The sequence below is a fragment of the Myotis davidii genome, unplaced genomic scaffold (assembly GCF_000327345.1).
Source record: "Myotis davidii unplaced genomic scaffold, ASM32734v1 scaffold370, whole genome shotgun sequence".
NCBI lineage: Eukaryota > Metazoa > Chordata > Mammalia > Chiroptera > Vespertilionidae > Myotis > Myotis davidii.
In genome coordinates this window covers 16,151,953-16,163,356 of record NW_006288615.1, presented here as the reverse complement: position 1 = coordinate 16,163,356, position 11,404 = coordinate 16,151,953, and the positions used below count along the sequence as shown (strand labels likewise).

Below are 11,404 nucleotides of genomic sequence, written 5' to 3'. Positions count from 1 at the left end.
AGGCCGCCGCCGCTCAGCCCCGGGGCTGCTGCTGCGGCCGCCGCTGCACTGAGCGAAGCAGACCCGCCCCGCGAGCCCGGGGGGAGGGAGCTGGTACTGGGGGAGACACCCCTTCCGAGGCTGGAGGAGGATTGTCTCTGACATTCAGCTCGTAGATTCGGTCCCAGCCATCTCGGCCCCATCCCCCTGAGTCCCAGGTTTCCTTCCAGTTCATCTCCCACTTGTGTACCCTGGAGGCAGGCACTTAAAAACAAATAATTCACCTCGCAGAGCAGAGCCCTCCTGGCCAGTGGCACCAAAACAGCTACTTTTAAGTATATTTCATTTAAAACGTGGCATGTGTGTATATGTAAATATATATATATATATATTCAGAGGTGCAGAATACTTTTTTATTTAAAAAATCCAGTCACATAATCATATTCCCTTGTTTCTTAATCGTCTTGGTAACAAGTCAAACGTAGAAAAAAACCCATTAACACTTGCCAACGTTTTTTAAATAGTGAATCTCAGCGAGTATTTTTTTTCCCCTGGAACATTTTAGTTATACTTTAGATCTCGTCTCACTTATTAGATTAAGTTAACACTCCTTTTCTCTTTGGCATCCTTGATATCTTGCTGTCATGGGGAGGAAAATGCTGGTTTTTGTGTGTGTTTTGCCAACTAAGAGACACCTATCTCTGCCTGTTACCTTTAGATCTAATTGCCAAGAGAGGTTAAGTTAAAGAGATGGAAATGCTGTCCACGACAGCCTTTTTCTAGAAATCTGACTCACACAAGAATCCAGTTACTGCGATTATTATATTTTGTGTGACAACATTGTGCCAGGGATGAGGTTGTAAGTCCAGCACTGAAACTACATTTGTGTGTGACAACTAAAAAGAATTCGTAGTCCGTTTACGAGTTTGAGTCCCAGTTCTAAAGCACTTCTGACCTATTCTCATAGGATAAGAGAAGTTGTATGGTTACTTGGCACTTAACTTGTACAAAAGATAGACTTCCAGGGAAGTGACCTAAAAATCACAAGCAGGCACAACAAGACTTGATATGAATCCAACAATGGGGTTGATCTCTTCCAAAACACATTTTAGTCTCATATTTAGGTACAAGAATCACTTTAAAAGCTAGGTAGTGTAAACACTGTACTATTTTACATTTCAGTTTTAAAGGAAATAAGCTGATTTGGGGGGCAGCGGGGGGGGGGAGAGTAAAAGAGACAGGGGGCTGAAGAGGACGACAAGTGGAGTTGGAGAGGAGGGAAGTCACAGCATTGTCTCAGCCCATAGAGATGTTGGATAGAAGATAGCTCTCCCTTGAAAAGAGTGTGTTTTTTTTGCAGCTATTTTTCCAGGAATGGGGACATATGTTATGGGTCTAAGCATACCACCCCCATGCCCCTTTCACAAAGTCTTAGTCCAGCCACCCACAGAGAGTAAAGTATTTGGCCACAAGAATTCAATTTATTTCTTCATTGATACAACTTGATAAATGAAATCATTTTCAAACTTTTTGGTCTGTAGACCATTCTGATAAAATGCAAAAACTTTTCATCTAACCTTTCTGAAAAGAAAAAATAACTTACCAGAGATAACAATTCTGCTGTTAATGCAATGGTTTTAAAAGACATGTGCGGAAAGCATCACAATCAAATTCAGAGGACCCTCTCAGATCACACTTAAAAGGGTGATTGCCATGGAATATTAAGAAGGTTGGAAATGGTCTCTGAAAAAAAAAAAAAAACACCTTTTCTTAACTATTCCAGTACTACAGTCAAACCTTGAAATACAGTTTATGTTAATTAAAAGCTACCTGTTTTCTCAGCAGAGGTTACCCTCCCAATAATACCTACTGCTACATTACATAGAAATCCAGAATTGCAGTTCCTTAGCAGAAAAGAACTGTGCTGGAAACTATACTTTTTCCTTTCCAAAGATGATTTGAGGAAGCTCTGTGCTGGCCACTGTTAAATCACAGTAGGAGATCTGGGTGTCACTTTCTTTTTCCCCCATCCTCAATTTCCTCACTTGGTGAGTATTATGTTAAGTGAAATAAGCCAGTAAGAGAAAGACAAGTATCACATGATCTCACTCATATGTGGAATCTAATGAACAAAATGAACTGATGAACAAAATAGGTCCAGAGAGCCTGGCCAGTGTGGCTCAGTGATTGAGCGTAGACCTCTGAACCTGGAGGTCACGATTGGATTCCCAGGTTGCCGGCCACAAATCAATGATTCTCTCTCATCATTGATGTTTCTATCTCTCTCCCTCTCCCTTCCTCTCTGAAATCAATAAAAATATTTTTTTTAAATAGGTCCAGAGACATAGAAACATAGAAAAGACTGCGGGACCTCAGAGGAAAGGCAGGGGAGGGTGGGTGGGGAGAGATCAACCATATGCATAACCATTGTAGGCCATGGTGTAGGCCACGGTGAAGGTCTGGGGCCTGGGGCAGGGTGGGCTAGGAGGGGTCAATGAGGGGAGGGGAAGGGGACATATGTAATACTTTCAATAATAAAGACAATTTTTTAAAATCTTGTATGTGTCTTTGTAAATTTTCTTAAATCCTTTGGAAACGAATGAATATCGAAGGGCCTTGAAGACTTCTATAGACCTGCATGAACTCTTTCACCCATTTCCAACCTCCTTTTTCTCTACACAGAGAAGAGACCACTAAGTAATGCTTGGTTCACATCTACAAGAGACTAGCCATTCTGTATTAAAAACAGCCAAAGCGACACCATGGCTGCCCTCAGACCCCTCATGAAACCCAAGATTGTCAAAAAGAGGACCAAGAAGTTCATCCCGCACCAGTCAGAACCATATGTCAAAATTAAGCGGAACTGGCGGGAGCCCAGCGGCATTGACAATAGGGTGCATAGACGATTGAAGGGCCAGATCTTGATGCCCAACATTGGTTATGGGAGCAACAAGAAAACAAAGCACTTGCTGCCAGTGGCTTCCAGAAGTTTCTGGTCCATAATGTCAAAGTGCTTGAACTGCTGCTTGATGTGCAACAAGTCTTACTGTGCTGAGATTGCTCACAAAATTTCCTCAAAGAACCCCAAAGCCATTGTGGAAATTGCAACCCAGCTGGCGATCAGAGTCACCTATTCCAATGCCAGGCTGCGCAGCAAAGAAATGATTAGTCAGAAGGTGTAAATGTTATATTTGTGTTACTAAAATCATAAAATTCTGCCATCTGACATTTCGTCAAATAAATACATACATACATACATACATAAATACAGCCAAAGCCCTGGTTAACTGCACCACCCCTAAAGGACTGCTTTTTTTTTTTTTTTTTTGCCTCCTGAGCGTCTATTACGTGGACCACATCAAATTGCCAATATTCAACCATTTTTTATCTAAAAAAGGTAGCTGTTTTGTATAGTTTTACCTAAATCAATGTTTTGTTTTGTTTTTTCAACTTAACTTTTGTTTCTGTGATTCTGACCTTCGTTTTTGACCTGCCCCCCAGGTCTCTAAGCTGTTAACAATGAATTTCAGGAATCTTCAAGTTTGTTCTGTTTACATAATCACTACCATATTTCAGAAGCATTCTAGCTGACATGATTAGGTGTACTTAACCCCCTTTATATTTTGTATCTTTCCTACTTTCTCAAAAATACACCTTAAAAACCATATCTCTTATTTTTTCTTTTAAATATATTTTTATTGATTTCAGAGAGCAAGGGAGAGGGAGAGAGATAGAAACATCAATAATGAGAGAGAGAGTCATTGATCGGCTGCCTCCTTGCATGCCCGCCCCAAGCATGTGCCTTGACTAGGAATTGAGCCCTGACTTTCTGGTTCATAGGTTGATGTTCAACCACTGAGCCACACCAGCCGGGCTTGTCTTATTTTTTTCTTAATCTACCAAAAGGAAGAGGTAAAATTTTGACCTTTTACTGCATGCCAACTCTTTCACATATTTACTCTGTTCAGCCCTAGGAGTTAAGGATCATAGGTTTATCACTTTATAGGTGAGGAACCTGAGGCTCGGTAAGATTATGGGACTTGCTCAGTTTCATTTTCAAATAAGTGGCAGATTCAAACCCAAATGTATCAGTCTTACCAGTCAGCATACCAAGTCTAAAATGATCCGCTTAAAAAATTCACCTATCCACCATGTAAAAAAATTAAAAATATAAAAAAATATAGTAGATAAAATAGGTATATATTTATAAGAAAGGTCATTTTTAAAGCAAGTCTTTAGAATGTGAGCTTCTTGTGTTAGGGATATTTTGAAAGCTCTAACCAATACCAAACACATTAAGGATGTTTAATATTAAGCAGAAAGATTGTCAACACATTCATCTTGTGGGAAAATAAAGGATGAGTAGAAAATTACAATTAACCAATAAATACTGTATGATAAAATTTATTTGACATTATAATAGTTACCTCTTTCAAGATCTTATTTCCCAAATGAGTTAGACCCTCATTTTCGCTCAAGCTCCACACCAACAATATCATCATGGTACAAAAAGGACTGATGTTTTTATAATTCAAGAAATCCTATTCTCTTCATCCAGGCTATTGACATCCCTGGGTATTCTAAATTTCCTAGTTATCCATAACACTTCCGAAGTCATCTTCATGTCAGTCCAGGAAGTTTAGTCCACTGACAGATTTCTGAGTTGGTGCAACTTCCTGAGAAAAGATGGTTAATAATCTGTCTTAGGAGGATATAGAATGCTAGAAAGTGTCTTACTGATTACCTTTCTTAGAATAATATAGAATTCTAGAAATTATCTTGTAAATTAGCAAATGTATCAAGGAACTTTACTAATAATACTAATGAATGATCTAAGGCTATTAATAAACAATCTTAGGTGCCACTGAGGTGTCTTGTCCTTAAATGATGAGCAGAGTCTGGCTGGCGTGGCCGAGTGGTTGAGCATTGACTTATGAACCAGGAGGTCATGGTTCGATTCCCACAGTTCATGCCCGGCTTTGGGCTTCATCCTCCGACATTTCTGTCTCTCTCTCCCACTCCCTTCCTCTATGAAATCAATAAAAATATATATTTTAAATGATGGGCAACAACTTCACTATGAAGCGTATTCATACTTCATGATTCAATCTCATAATAAATTTTTTTCTATCCTTTAATCCTATAAATTAGACATATCCATTAACTAGTCCCAAAAAGAACCAAGGCTTACAGAATGTAAGAGGAAGTGGGGGTGGGGGGGATAAGGTATGAGGTGGCAGGGAAAAAGTTGAATTGAAAACTATTTTTACCTGCCTTGAAGGAACAGAATTTTTCCATTTACCTCTACAATGGCTGAAATGCTGCACCATCTCATCACTCCATTTCAACCCAAGAAGTGGAGTAAAAAAATAAATGCCCCTGGCCGGGTAGCTCGGTTGGTTAGAGCATCCTTCTCTTGCTCCCCTCCACTCCTTCAGTCAATCAGTTGCCTGAGCATGTTTATCTGACTATCTCTGCCATGGACTCATTTATTAATTTATCCTTTTTGTTTATTTAAAATAATGATTACGCCCTATTTCAGGCAAACAGAGTAGTAATAGAGAACAATATCAATAATATACTTGAACTAGTTTAAGGAAACCTTGCAAATACAAATGGATACCCATTCAAATCGCAGTCTCCTCTCCATACCAAGGGCAATTACCATTTAAAATTTAGCATTTATCATTCCCATGCAATATTTTATAGTTTTATTTCACATGTACATATCCACATATAGTACAGAATATAAATTTGTGTGTTTTAAAACTTTATATAAATGGTATTATACTGTTTATCCTGCTATAATAGCTTTTTTCACTCATTATTTTTGAGATTTATCTATGATGAGTCATCTCTCTTTTCACTGACTTTAAAAGTTATTTAATGAATATAACAATTTATAAATCATTGTGGATTACACCATACCACTAGATATTATTATACTATATATTATACATATATATCTATTATGTGTATATAATTACATTATTTATTTTTTAAAAATTATATTTATTGATTGATTTTAGAGCGAGAAGAAGGGGGAGTGAGAGAGAGAGGGGAAACATTGATGTTTTATTCCACTTACTTATGCATTCATTGGTTGATTCCTATATGTGCCCTAACCTGGAATCAAACCAGAAACCTTGATGTGTCAGGACTAGACTCCTGATTCCTAGCACAAAGCTGCCTAAGTGATAGGAGCACCAAGTGAGTTTTTGTTCAAATGCTTGGTCTTTGACCCAGAATCTTGACCCAGAGCTCCTAAATCCCTTGGAATTTCCTGGATGATAGGAGCATCTTTTTTCCTAATGAGGCAACTTTGGGTGGGCTCCTGGTTGGGGGCTGGTCACTAGAAGACCAAGCCATGATTAGAAACTTGGAACTTTCGGTCCCTGTCCTCCCCTCTGCCCCCACACCCCCACCACTCCCATCCTCCAGAGAGAGTTAATCAGTCATGCTTACATGACAGTGTCTCCATAAAATTCCCCACACTACATAGTTCGGAAAGCTTCCAGTTTACTGAACACATGAAAGTGCTAGGAAGGTGGCATGCTGGAGAGGGTGCTCGGAACTCCTTCCCCATACCTCGTCCCATGTACCTCTTCATCTGGCTGTTCATTTATCTCAGGGATGGGGAACCTTTTTGTGCCAAGGGCCATTTGGCTGTTAGTAACATAATTTGAGGGCCATACAAAATTATCAATTTAAAAATTAGCCTGCTATATTTGGTCAAACATTTAATTAACTCACCCCTAATGGCTTGGCCAAGCCAGACCAAATGATTTCCCAGGCCTTACACAGTCCACCCGCCTGACGTTCCCCAACCCCCTGATCCGCCCTACTCTGTGAGTGACAGGGGGGAGCTCCCCAACCCCCTGATCAGCCCTGCTCTGTGCGTGACAGGGTACAGAGCCCCAATCCCCCTGATGGGCCCTGCTCTGTGAGTGACAGGGGGCAGCGCAGCAACCCCCTGATTGGCCCTGCTCTGTGCGTGACAGGGGGTGGCGCCGCAACCTCCCAATCCGCCCTGCTCTGTGCATGACAGGGGCGGTGCCCCAACTCCCCAATCAGCCCTGCTCTGAGCCTGACCAGGGGCTGCACCTAGGGATTGGGCCTGCCCTCTGCCACCCGGGAGCAGGCCTAAGCCAGCAGGTCGTTATCTCCCGAGGGGTCCCAGACTGCGAGAGGGCACAGGCCGGGCTGAGGGACCCCCCCCTTCCCCCCCGGGCGCACAAATTTTTGTGCACTGGGCCTCTAGTTTAAATATAAATGGCCACAAGTAGCCAGTGACCACCTAAATGGACAGTGCAGCTTTAAGGTTTCTTTTGCTCCTTCCAGCCCCTAAATATGAACATTACTCCAGATTCAGTTTTTGATTCCCTGAGCTTTTCTTTACAAGTTCATCCCCTGGAAGCTCAACCATTCCCGCAACTCCAGCCCTGCCTCTAAAATCAGTCCCATATCTTATCTTTAGTTGTCACCCCAGTTCCAGTTCCATATCCTCAAGCACTGTGAATTCCTCTTGAATGTCTCACTTTTACTTCAAACCCAGAATGTTCAAAGTTAAACACATAACTTCTCCTACAGAACAGCTCCCCGCTCCCTTAGGACATTCTTGTGTCTGACAACAATGTCCTCATTGTTTTCTCAGAGGCCCAGAGGTGAAGTTACCTTTCACACATTTCTCTCCTTCTTCTCCCATTGGCAGCCAGTTACCAGGTGCTAACAAGTTTTCCTGCAGAATCTCTCTCAGCTACCCGTTTCATTGAAACCACGAAATGTATTGACCCCCATTCAGCAAGATACTGCATGGCCCCTACCCACTAGAAGCAGATAAGCCAATTAAGAAACAAACTAGAAACATAAACAAAATCAGATATTATAGAAGATAAAATCTAAAGTACTCTAGATGCGTTCAAAGGTGCTCCTGGAATTCAGAAACCACTGAGGATCAGTCAGCCCCAGAAAGAGATGAAAGCACGCTAGCCCTGGCTGGACTTCTGCAGCGCTAGGGTATCCAGACTTTCCTGCTCCTTTCCATTCTGCATCTGCCACCAAATGAATCTTCCCCTACTGCTCAAAAAACGTTAGTGATGCGCATGATTTACTATACGCAAGGGTCTCTCTCTCTCTCTCTCTCTTTCTTTCTCTCTCTCTCTCTTCCTCGCTGCCCTATATTTAATCATTCTTACCTCTGAGCAGTTAACTCACCCTGCCGCCAGCATTGTCCTTCCCTACCCCTCACCCCCCAACCCCCACCCCAGTGCTCATGCAAATTCTAACAAGCCTTTAAGCTTCAAGTCTTAACCTCTTTCCATAAAGCCATTGCTTCCAGCAATTAATAACTCCCTTGCCTTTAGCTTTCAGTTACCCTTATAATTCATGACAGCATTGTCACCACTGTTTTAACCATTAGCATTTTGAGCACAAGCGCCCCTCACCCTTCTGGCGTTCATAGACAGTGATTCTCAAGGAAGGAGAGCAGTATGGTTTGCAAACAAAACAGCTCTTCATTTGTCCCACTAGGACTTTTTTTTTTAAAAGCCATCACATTAACTTAGTTGACTTTCAAGTATTAAAGGAGAATGTTAGGTTCCTATGCTTTATCAAGGGAGACATATTGTTTAACAAGAGTTCCATTTGAGCAAATAGAATATAATCAACAAATATCTATTGAATTAACTCATTGATTTCATTAAGCCACGAATTTGGATTCTGTTAGGATTGAAGTTCCAGACTTCTTATTTTAATGGAGAAACTGCTGATAGTGTGACCTGTTGATTATAAAAGGGCCAGAAATCTAGTATTCATCAGCTGAACAAATTATCAAAACCTTATAAAGAAATATTTAAATATTTTTATTATAAGCCATTTGATATATAAAGTATGTGTAATATGTAAGTTATAAAGCTTAATAAGATATAAATTGGGTGATCCTATCACCTAATTTAAAATATTCCTGGTATTGATAACTACCCATAATTTAAGGGTTCTATCATCCTTGACTGTGTGTTATTATTTTTCTCCAATTATATATATTCCAGTGAGTCATTTTCTTAGTCTAGTATATTAAAAAATAGACTTAATTTTTACATTTAAAATTATTACTTAAGTTAGTACTGAAATGCTATGGTAATATTCCTTTCTTATAGCATTTGAATTATTTTAATTTATTTCTAGTATGCTTATTTACTCATCTCTTGAGTTTTAACTCTATTTTGAACATTCTGATTTCACATTACGGTAAGATAATCTTTCTACTTCATATTTCCTCCACGCTGAATTGAATAAACCACTTATCTGCTTATGCTCCTAGTCTACTCTAGTCATTTCATTCCTTTTTTGTATTGACTGTCCCTCAGTCTGGTTTTGCAGAGTAGCTTACTGAATGTTCCTTCTTCTAAGTCACTGACATATAAAATTGGTCCTAATATTGATCCCTGGAGCTTTGTAATCCATTCCATTCCAAACTATGCCACTCTTTGGTATCAAAGTCAATGTTTAATCTACTTAAGGGGTCCATCCCTATACCATACTTCGCTAACTTCTAGATTAGTTGTTTGTGGTATTCTCTTCATGGTGCTTTATCCCAGTATTGGTTCATGGCTTCACTCAGCTAATGTTTGTCATTAGGCCTGAGGCTATTTCACATCACTGAGGCAGATAAGATGTGAGTCCATGATGGCTCTTCAAATTAAATCATAACTTTCTGGCATTTCCAATAATTGATTTTCTATAAAATTACAATATCCTGTCATCCATTGAAGTTAAACTTAATAATTCTATATTTTGTACTCAGGTGAAAAGGGATATTTAAAGAATGGACAATAATTTAATATTGATTTTATTTATTACTAGTAGTCCGGTGCACAAAAATTTGTGCACTCGGGGGTGGGGGAGTGAGGGGTGGGGCCAGACCCCTCAGCTCGACCTGCACCCTCTGTCATGTTCCAGGACCCCGGCCGCTCCTGGCCTAGGCACAGGCCTACAGGCTTGGGGCAGCCTGGCTCCCAAGGCCCCATTTTATCAAGAGAACAAAGTTGGTGTTAGTTACAGCCCTCACCGAACCCAGTACACTGCATCTGCACGTACAACTGCCTTGTTCATGTGCCTGCTTCGCCCTACTGAATTACTAACATCTCCAGGACATAGCTCTGTCTTATCCTGCTTCAACTTCAGTGCCTGGCCTGGTGCCAGGGACCTGAGAGTGTTTGCTGAGTGAGTGAGTGAATAGTGAGTGAGTGTCTGAGTGAATGAATGAGTGAGTAAGTGAATGAGCAAGCAGCTCCTGGGCGGGAACTTCTGCCGTGTTGCCATGGCAACACGGCAGAAGTTCCAAGGCCTGCTCCCGGCTGCCTGATGCCCACCTGGGGAAGTTCCTGCCCTGCTCCCAGCAGCCCCACGCCCCTCTCCAGGCTGCATAGTTTGCGCAGGGCAAAGGCGGCCCGAGTTCTCTGCCTTTGCCCTGCCACCCGGCTCTTGCCTGCCGCCTGGGTTTCTGGTCACCGTCAGTGGCAAGCAGCTTCTTCTGTCCTTTCCCTTTCGCCTCCCATCATTGTGCCTACATATGCAAATTAACCGCCATCTTTGTTGGCAGTTAATTTGCATACCAACCTGATTAGCCAATGGGAAGCGTAGCAGAGGTACAGTTAATTACCCTTTTGTCTTTTATTAGATAGGATAACTGATATAGACATAGTCAAAGAAAAAGTCAACTTGGTCTTTACTGATGAATTCAAAATCTACTAAGAATAAAAAAAGAAGCCGAAACCGGTTTGGCTCAGTGGCTAGAGCGTCGGCCTGCGGACTGAAAGGTCCCAGGTTCGATTCCAGTCAAGGGCATGTACCTGGGTTGCGGGCACATCCCCAGTAGGAGATGTGCAGGAGGCAGCTGATTGATGTTTCTCTGTCATCGATGTTTCTAACTCTCTATCTCTCTCCCTTCCTCTCTGTAAAAAATCAATAAAATATATTTTTAAAAAAAGAATAAAAAAGAAAATATTTGAATTACAACAGTCAAAATAAATTATAGCTTACTTTTTATTTTTTTATAAATATCCTATCTAATAAAAGAGAAACATGGTAATTAGCCGTACGTCTGCTACCCTTCCCATTGGATAATCAGGACGATATGCAAATTAACTGTCAGTCAAGATGGCGGCCGGCACCCAGGCAGCTTGAAGTTAACATAAGGCTTGCTTGCTTCAGTGACGGAGGACTCCAACGTTCCCCGCCTGCCGCTGCCGGCCTCTGAACTGCACTCTAAGCAACTATGTTGCAATTATAGAACCTAAACAAACCCTAGATTCCTGCTTTTCAGCAGCTGAGGCCTCAAGCTGTAGCTGAGCCTCAGAGCTAAAGTTGGCTCTCAGCTCCAGTGACAGCCCTAGAAGGTAAATAAATCACAACATAAAAAAAAATA

General features: G+C 41.1%; 1 pseudogene; it reads left to right on the top strand.

Annotated features, from left to right (window-relative positions):
• Positions 1–2,735: 2,735 nt before the first annotated feature.
• On the top strand, positions 2,736–3,161 carry LOC102770557 (annotated as a pseudogene).
• Positions 3,162–11,404: the final 8,243 nt, after the last annotated feature.